Genomic DNA, 7,849 nt, shown 5'->3' with positions numbered 1-7,849 from the left:
CCGAAAGGTAGACGGAGCCTGCAGCTTCGGTGTCATCTGTGGAGAGACGGCGAGCCGCGCGATCACTCAGCCGTGACCTGAGAACAGACTCCGAGGTTGTGCTGGGAGTATTGTATTGTAACAACAAGGGACCGGGCCCCTCGGGGTCCCATCTATCTCACTCCCTGTCTCTCAGCATGAGGGAGCACACAAACTTAGAACAAAAAAAAAAGATATCAGACTTAAGTTTGATACCCATGTAGACTTGCTGTATTAATCAGATGACTGCACAAATCCACTGATAATAAATAACCTTGGCGCTAACCACTGGATTAATGATCAGTCGATCTCTCTGTTATTGGAAACACATCTAAGAGAACATTGATATTAATGAGCCAACCATCCCAGTTAGCTCCTATTGCACATCACATGGACCATACTGCAGCGCGCTTCCTGCACTAATGGCTCACTGGGCTCTTTTATCTCAGCTGTGGCCGTGATCCAGATGATGTAACAGCTCAATTGAAATATCATCACTGGAGAAAGCCAAGCATCAAAACAAAAAAAAACACAAAAACAACAACAAAAAAAACAAAAACAAGGAGCACATCCCCAAAACAAACCTTAAATATTAATTCAGTGATGCCACTTATGTAAGACTCGGCAGCAGAGACGGAGGCAGACACGTGTGCAGCAGAAGAGCAGGACACATTGATTTTACAAGTTGTTATATATCCTCTCCTGCGCTCTCAAACCTCTCTGACATGACATGGATATATGTATCTTAAAAGCAGATACGAAAACATTTCCTTCAACAGTCTGAAAGCATTTTATTTATTTTTTTAAATTATACTATTTAACAAGGACAGGCAGATACACAGAGCGGAGATAACGACAGCAAATGAGACACTATTTATTGGGAAGGTGAGGCAGAGCACGTATCACAGGAAACTGTTAATCTTTCTCAAGACAGGAAAGGTTACCCAGAATCTGCAGACGTCCCAAATATTTACATAAGGTGTACGTGGACATTCAATCTCTCTTTACGCCTCGCTTCCTCTCGTTCTCGCGCTGTGATATAGTTTACGTCCTTCCTCTGAGGTGAAACACTGAGGAAGCACTCTAAACTGTTTTATTAGATGTATCAGGGGAACTTAAATATTTGTGTAAGGGGATGGGCGAGAGGCTGATGTATCATCTGAGGAAGACGCCTGCAGAGGGCACAAAAAAATGGAATTTACTGTACCAACATTTTGCTTTTACTCTTTTCCTCAGTTACATTTTTCAGTTTGAAACAGTTGTAATAACAACAGTTTCAGCCCAGCTAGTGACACGGCTCCATGTACCTGGTGTACCTTGGTTCAAACTACTTTGATATCTCAACAAGTATTAGATGGTTTGACACGAGTTTAAATTTCATACGGACATTCATGGTCCCCGGAGTATGGTGCCCCCGAGGACAAAGCACATACAAGAGTGAAAGCACAAACATTAAGTGAAACAAAATACCTGCAGAACTAATAACTTCCCATCACCTTCAGCTGCTGTGCCGATTAGCATATGTTAGCATGCTAAGATGCTAAACAAAGACGTGGTCAACATTATTCCTTTTTAACACCAGTATGTTAGCATTGTCATTCTGAGCATATTAGCATGTAGCTTAAAGCACAAATTTGAACTGAGTTTGCAGAAAATCAGTAAGAGAAAATGTTTCCCTCCACTGCTGTTATCTCTTTCTGTTTGTTTCATTTCCTAATTTGAGGAAAGTTGCAGCCTTTCTCATCAAGTCACATGATTCATCTACATCACGATTTGTTTTTCAAGTCTGTTCACATTTTTACATCAACCCTAAGGGCTCAACGCAGAACGCTGCAAATACTCACAACACAAAATAATTTTGAAGTTAAAAAGCATCGAACAACATGTGTTCCAGCCGGGTCCATGCGAACACTTCCGTCTGTGCACTTTTCTGTATTTGTTTGTGTTGTGAGTGTATTTGAATTGACAACAGGGCCACCGTACGTTTCAGCACTTTGTTGCATTTTGCTTTTATTAATAACACCAACTTTTTCACATCCTCCATACGTGAAAACTTGTTTTTTCTCATCCAGTGTTCAGTTTTTCCTCTCCACAGTTTCCACTGTTTGTTTGTTTTTTTACCGCAAATTGAAAATGTGCATAAAAACCGGTGGATGTAAAAACAGTGATGCTAACACAGCTGTAGAGTCTTGTTTGTGCCTGTCTCACTGTTGCTGAATCTGTCCCTACCTGATCTGCAGGCTGAATAACAGCAGTCTGTAGAAACACAGAAACTCTCCGCCTCGCCTTCCCTCAGTGTCTTAAATACCTCTGTAGTAATCCTGTGATTTAATTTATCGTCACTATTTAACATGCTCCCTCCTAAACCAAGCAAAGAGAAGGAAACTGAGATTTCTAAAGATAAACAGCAGCCTGCGCCACCAGTTCAGCGGTAGTAATGGATACACTGCCATCTGCACCTCAGGGATAATTTGATTTGCCCTGACATGCTAAATTACCCTGCTTCAGCCCGTCCATTTTATTTGCTAATTCAATCCAGTGTCACTTAACACCCAGAGCCCCGGCTTCGACGGGGCCCCAGAGGCACAGACGGGCCGGTGCTCTGTACTGTAGGCGCTCCCCTGGGCGGGTGTGTTCTGGTGAGCGGAGATGACCGGAGTGTGTGGAGAGGTGGCCGGCCTCTGAACTTCGCAGCGCTCACTGACCAGCGTGACCTTGACATGGAGGGAGGGGCGAGAGAAAAGAAAAAAGAAAAGAAAAAAGAATCTGCCAGAACGGCAGAAATACATGCTGACTTTGTTTGTGGTGTCAAGGGCAGTTGAAGTGGGCGGGCCACAGTTCTCAACCTCACACATGAACACATGAATTTCCATGTAGATGAACACATACACACATGTATGTACAGGACCCTATGGCTCCTGTAATGTAGCTCATTATGCCCACTGGGTCGTCTGCACACCCTCCTTCTCTTGATCACTAGAGACTCTTATGAACAAAGGCCCATATATATATATATATATATATATATATACACACATTAGCCCTCTCTATAATTCATCCTTTTGACATACATATCCTCAGGGAAGTGATCTAAGATAACTCTCCGTTTATATTTTCCATGTGGTTGATTAAAATAAAGATGTTCTCTCAGCAGTTACTGACCTTGTTTTTCCCACCACAAATTATACTCTCTGAACAGGCGGCGTCATTTTTAGCTGCTCTGCATTCATAGAGAAACAATTTAGCTAAGAAGCAAATTTTGTCTCTCTCCATAAACACCCATGTAGAGATGGGATTTTTACAGTGGACTGTGTGACTAAGATGCTCCAGCCAAAAGTTTCTTTTTGAATCGAAATGTCCCGGCCCTTTCTCGTCTTTCACCAAACTTTTGTGTTCTGTCCTTCCTTGTTGATGTTTTCTGAAGCCTCCTCCGAGCTCTCCAGTAGACTAATATTTGTCTTTCCACCTCCTCCCTCCCTGTGAACATCTGGACTTGAGCTTTGCAGCAACACAAAGTTCTTTGGCGAGCCTTCGAATCGTTTGATGATTGCCTACATAACCGCTGATAGTTTACCCTGACCGTAAACACCCCCCCCCCCACCCCTCTGGCCACCAAACACGCGGTGCCTCAGCTGACTGGAGATTTTTGTCAATAAGAATATCTATCAGAGGGAGATGTAGCGCTGTGTTGTGGCATAGCAGAGGTTTGTGTATTTACAGTGGAAAATTTCACTGATTGAAACAAAGTCAAACAATCTGAGGCGGTCTGGTGATATGACTAACATGAAAGCTCCCACTGAAATCTGGCCAGAAATTTTAAGATAAAATCCTTTTATCCACTTCAGTGATGAAAGGTCTGATTGCGTCCGATCGCTGATTATCAGGAAAAACAATAAATCTGCTGAAAGTGCAAGTTTAACATGTTTTCTTTGCTGTTGGAAGATGATTTTGATGGGATGGTCTGCAGGGATTCGATGTGTCTGTGGCCCTCGGGAATAATTGGATTGGTCTGTGCACCGCAGAGTGAATGGAAAATACCTGAGCCTTTATTTTGTAGCATCTTTTTCTTGCTCTACGGCTGAGGCAGTGATAAGAGAAGAGGGACAACAGGAATGAACGTGTCTGAACTAACAATTTCATATGTGTGTGTGTGTGTGTGTGTGTAAGTCCATGCATACCTTTTTGAATGTGTGTGTGCCACTGTGCACGTATCTACATGTCGCCAAGTCAAACAGAACCAAGGTTTGGTCCAATTTCTTCCATGTGATGGAAGTCATTACAGCCCTGGCTCATGGCTCTGATTGAAGTCTCTTAGTCACAATGGGGCGGTGAGACTTGGTCTGAATCAGGGTCAGAGGACGCCAGCTCAGTAATCAGGTGGGATTCTGGGGGGGGGGGGGGGGTTCAATCAGGCACGTTCCAGCCGCACTCTGCAGGTCATGAGACTGTGAACTCCATGAGCAGCTCCATGTATGAACGCTGGTGTCGATCACATACAGTGGACTGCGCTCTGTGCATATACACTGTAAAACATTATCCCAGATTGAGTGGAATCATCTAATCCTCTGTTGTTAATTTGTGTGTCATGTAAATATGTACGTTTCAGGGATGTTTTTTATTCCTAATGGATACCTGTTGATATTTAGTCTTAGTCTTTACACACTCACTTACTCACACAATTAACATCAATTAGCAGTAATAATAATAATAACAATTAGCAACTGATATGACCTGCAGCCAGTGAACGCGACGGTCAGCTGAATGTTTTCTACACGGCTCTCTGCTGATAAGAGATGAGGGATGACTGATTTGTTACCAGTGGATGTATTTTTCCATCCTGGGTGTGGGAACAGTCAATCACAGGTGCGACCGAATCATTTTCACATTCACACACTCTCATTTTCACTCGCATATGGAGTCCATTAAAATATATGGGATCTATTAAAATATGCCTGGACCAGCCCTGATACTGATACATGAGCTGATTCAACTTCACATTTCTAGTTACTCGACAAAGTCTTGATGAGTTAAATTCATCCAACTCATTAAATTAAGTCTCTAAAGACACATATTCAACATATTAGCAGACTTTCTGATTTAGAGTGTGAAACATATACCTATATATCATAAGCATGAGTCATAAGTCATGGTTGTTTTTTCTCATAATAATGGAAACAGCCTGTCTAAAGGTCACCTGGAGGGGCCAGATGTTTATGTTTGCACTCACAGAAAATGTGAAGAGCAGCTGCAGTTTGAGGTTATTTGAGTTAAATAAAGAAGTGACTTATTAAACTAAATGTAAAGCAAATGTAGCACCTCTAGTCTTGATCTATGGAAATAACATAGATGCTAACATCTACCAAGGTTTGAGGAGCGGTTTGCTTTTAGAAAACTCACAAGAGTTAGAATGACGTTGAACAGTTGACAGATTTATCACTCCACAGCTATTTGTGAACAAACCAAATTAAATAAAAATGTAAAGACAGAGATAAATAAACCAAATACAAAAATTATGGAGTCATAAAAACCAGGAGTTCAGTTTCTTTGTCTCTGTGCAGGTGTGTGTGTTGGATGTTCTGCACCTATGACTAGTACTACTACCTGGGTTAATATTGTGCATGTGTTCTTATCTGGGGTCCGTGTGAATTGATCAAGCTGGTCTAGTGTCGTCTATGGACTGGTCTTACGGTTGGCCGCGCCGTTCCTCGGGCTCAACTCGTCATCACAGATTCCTCGCAGATTTTATCTGATCAACATAAAATCAAGTGACACAAATAGTGCAGAATGAAAAGTTACTCTGATCTCCATGGCCGACATGAGACCTCATCAACTTATTCCCTTGCATCTTCCAGTATAACCAATATCTAAGGATATACTTCAATTACCATGAAATCAATTACTCTTTATCATGACCTCCTTTGGTATTTTAACATAAACAAACAAAATATTTATCATGAATTACCTTAGATCACAATATAAAGTGCATTTTAGTATGAACAAATAAGTAAATAAGAAATAAGTAGATAAAACTTTTTTTAAACCACTTTTACCTGTAACATATCACTTTTTTCTGTCTTTAAACATCATTTTTATACATCACATTTTAATATGTTCCTCTTTATCATGAATATGAATAATTAAATTATACTATTAACCTTCCAACATACATTTCAAAAGTCCAGCTCAGTTCAACAACAATATATTGGTACTACAAACATTGACACAAGTTAACTCCACTAACAAATGGCTGTAATATAAATAGTTTATGTGGTATATAAATAGGTAAATGCACCTTTCATACAGGTAAGAGCTGTTCCACTTATCAAACCAGCAATTGGCGCTTCGTTACTACAATGACACCCTTCTAACCGAGGCTAACGGCTAGCGGTTAGCCTCGGTCAGCGCTAGCCATTAGCGTTAGCGATCTTTTCAGGACATTAAAACAAAGATACAAAACGCACTAAAGTACAATGTAAACAGTGGAAAACATTGTCACAACTCCGACTGATTTTTTTTAATGCAAAGTATCTGAACTTGAACAGCAAGTATAGTTTTATTATCTCTCCTCACAGTAGCAGTGGCTAGCAACATGCTAGCAAAGACTGTGCGCTTCAACCCACCGGGATTTAAACACCAACAACTCGACAGAAACTGTGTCCCTCAACGTCACAGTCAGGATTCTGGTAAAAGGACAATTAATTAACGTTGTCACGTAAGAATATTCAAGGTTTCTACGGTTATTCTGTGGTGTTTCCTACCATGAATTGTTTAGCTGCTCTGGGGGTGTTGGGAAACGGCACATAGCTCTAGCTGTGTTGCGCTCCGACAGGAAACAACATGCAGCCACAGTCCTGACCGACTTACAGGGTTTTATTTATTTATTTAGTTAGATACCCATTAGCTGCTGTACTGTAACAGTGGCTATTCTTCCTGGGGTCCCTTTAAATTAAAAAAAAAAAAACAATTTGTGGAGGACAACAGATCATATCCATATCAACACATCCATCCATCATTCATACTCACAACGACCAACACCAACTCAAAACATATCTAATATATATTCAATAGCTCAATTTAATCATTTCCTTTTCTTAATAACTGAGAAAAGAAAACTTTTCACAATTTAATCTGGTAAAAAAAAAAAAAAAAGATAAATAAAAGCTCCTGTATCATTTCCATTTTTAGAAAACTTAACATATTCTACTAGTTTCTAGATTGTTGAACTTGTTTCTTCAGGTTCAGGAAATGTGACTCAGCTGCTTTTACATTCTTACATCAGATGAGATGTTTTTTAAAATATTTATTCAACTCAAATTCAACCTTAAGGCAGCAGGGAAACCTGTTTCTAAGATGAACTGGCTTAAAATATTATAGTGAAAAAATAATAGTATAGACAGACATTATGTATTATATATATATATGTGTGTGTGTGTGTGTATGTGTGTGTGTGTATACATATACTGTATATGAATAGGCAGAGTGAGAGACATATAGTGTGTCTGTGTGATGCTGCAGGAAGTAGCTGTGTGTCTCTGTAGATGGCAGTGTTGCACAGATTTCCTGCTGCTCTATCTCTCTCTCTTCCCTCTATATGTGTGTGTGTGTGTGTGTGTGTGTGTGTGTGTGTGTGTGTGTGTGTGTGTGTGTGTGCCCCTGATAACCAAGATAAATCCCTTTAATGGAAGAATTCCATGTATTCCTGAAATAGCAGCACTCTATCTCATATCTCATATTTAACTCTACAAATGAAGAACGCTCATATAAATAAATCACTGAAGCTGATTTGATTTCTGTCCTTGTAAACGGGATTGTTGTATGAAGTTAAGAGCTT

General features: G+C 40.3%; 1 long non-coding RNA gene across 3 annotated transcripts; it reads right to left on the bottom strand.

Annotated features, from left to right (window-relative positions):
- Window positions 1–498: 498 nt before the first annotated feature.
- LOC130170604 (uncharacterized) lies at window positions 499–7,041 on the bottom strand. Of its 3 annotated transcripts, XR_008828014.1 has the most exons (4): window positions 6,777–7,041; window positions 6,639–6,698; window positions 5,617–5,764; window positions 499–2,784 (listed from the first exon to the last, which is right to left on the bottom strand). It is a non-coding gene; the product is annotated as an uncharacterized LOC130170604 (long non-coding RNA). The 3 variants fall into 3 exon arrangements; XR_008828016.1 differs by lacking the exon at window positions 6,639–6,698; XR_008828015.1 differs by lacking the exon at window positions 6,777–7,041 and having other exon boundaries at window positions 6,639–6,766.
- Between the last annotated feature and the right edge of the window lie 808 nt (window positions 7,042–7,849).

Source organism: Seriola aureovittata, chromosome 6 (assembly GCF_021018895.1).
Source record: "Seriola aureovittata isolate HTS-2021-v1 ecotype China chromosome 6, ASM2101889v1, whole genome shotgun sequence".
Classification (NCBI taxonomy): Eukaryota; Metazoa; Chordata; class Actinopteri; order Carangiformes; family Carangidae; genus Seriola; species Seriola aureovittata.
This window is presented reverse-complemented; position numbering and strand designations above follow the sequence as displayed.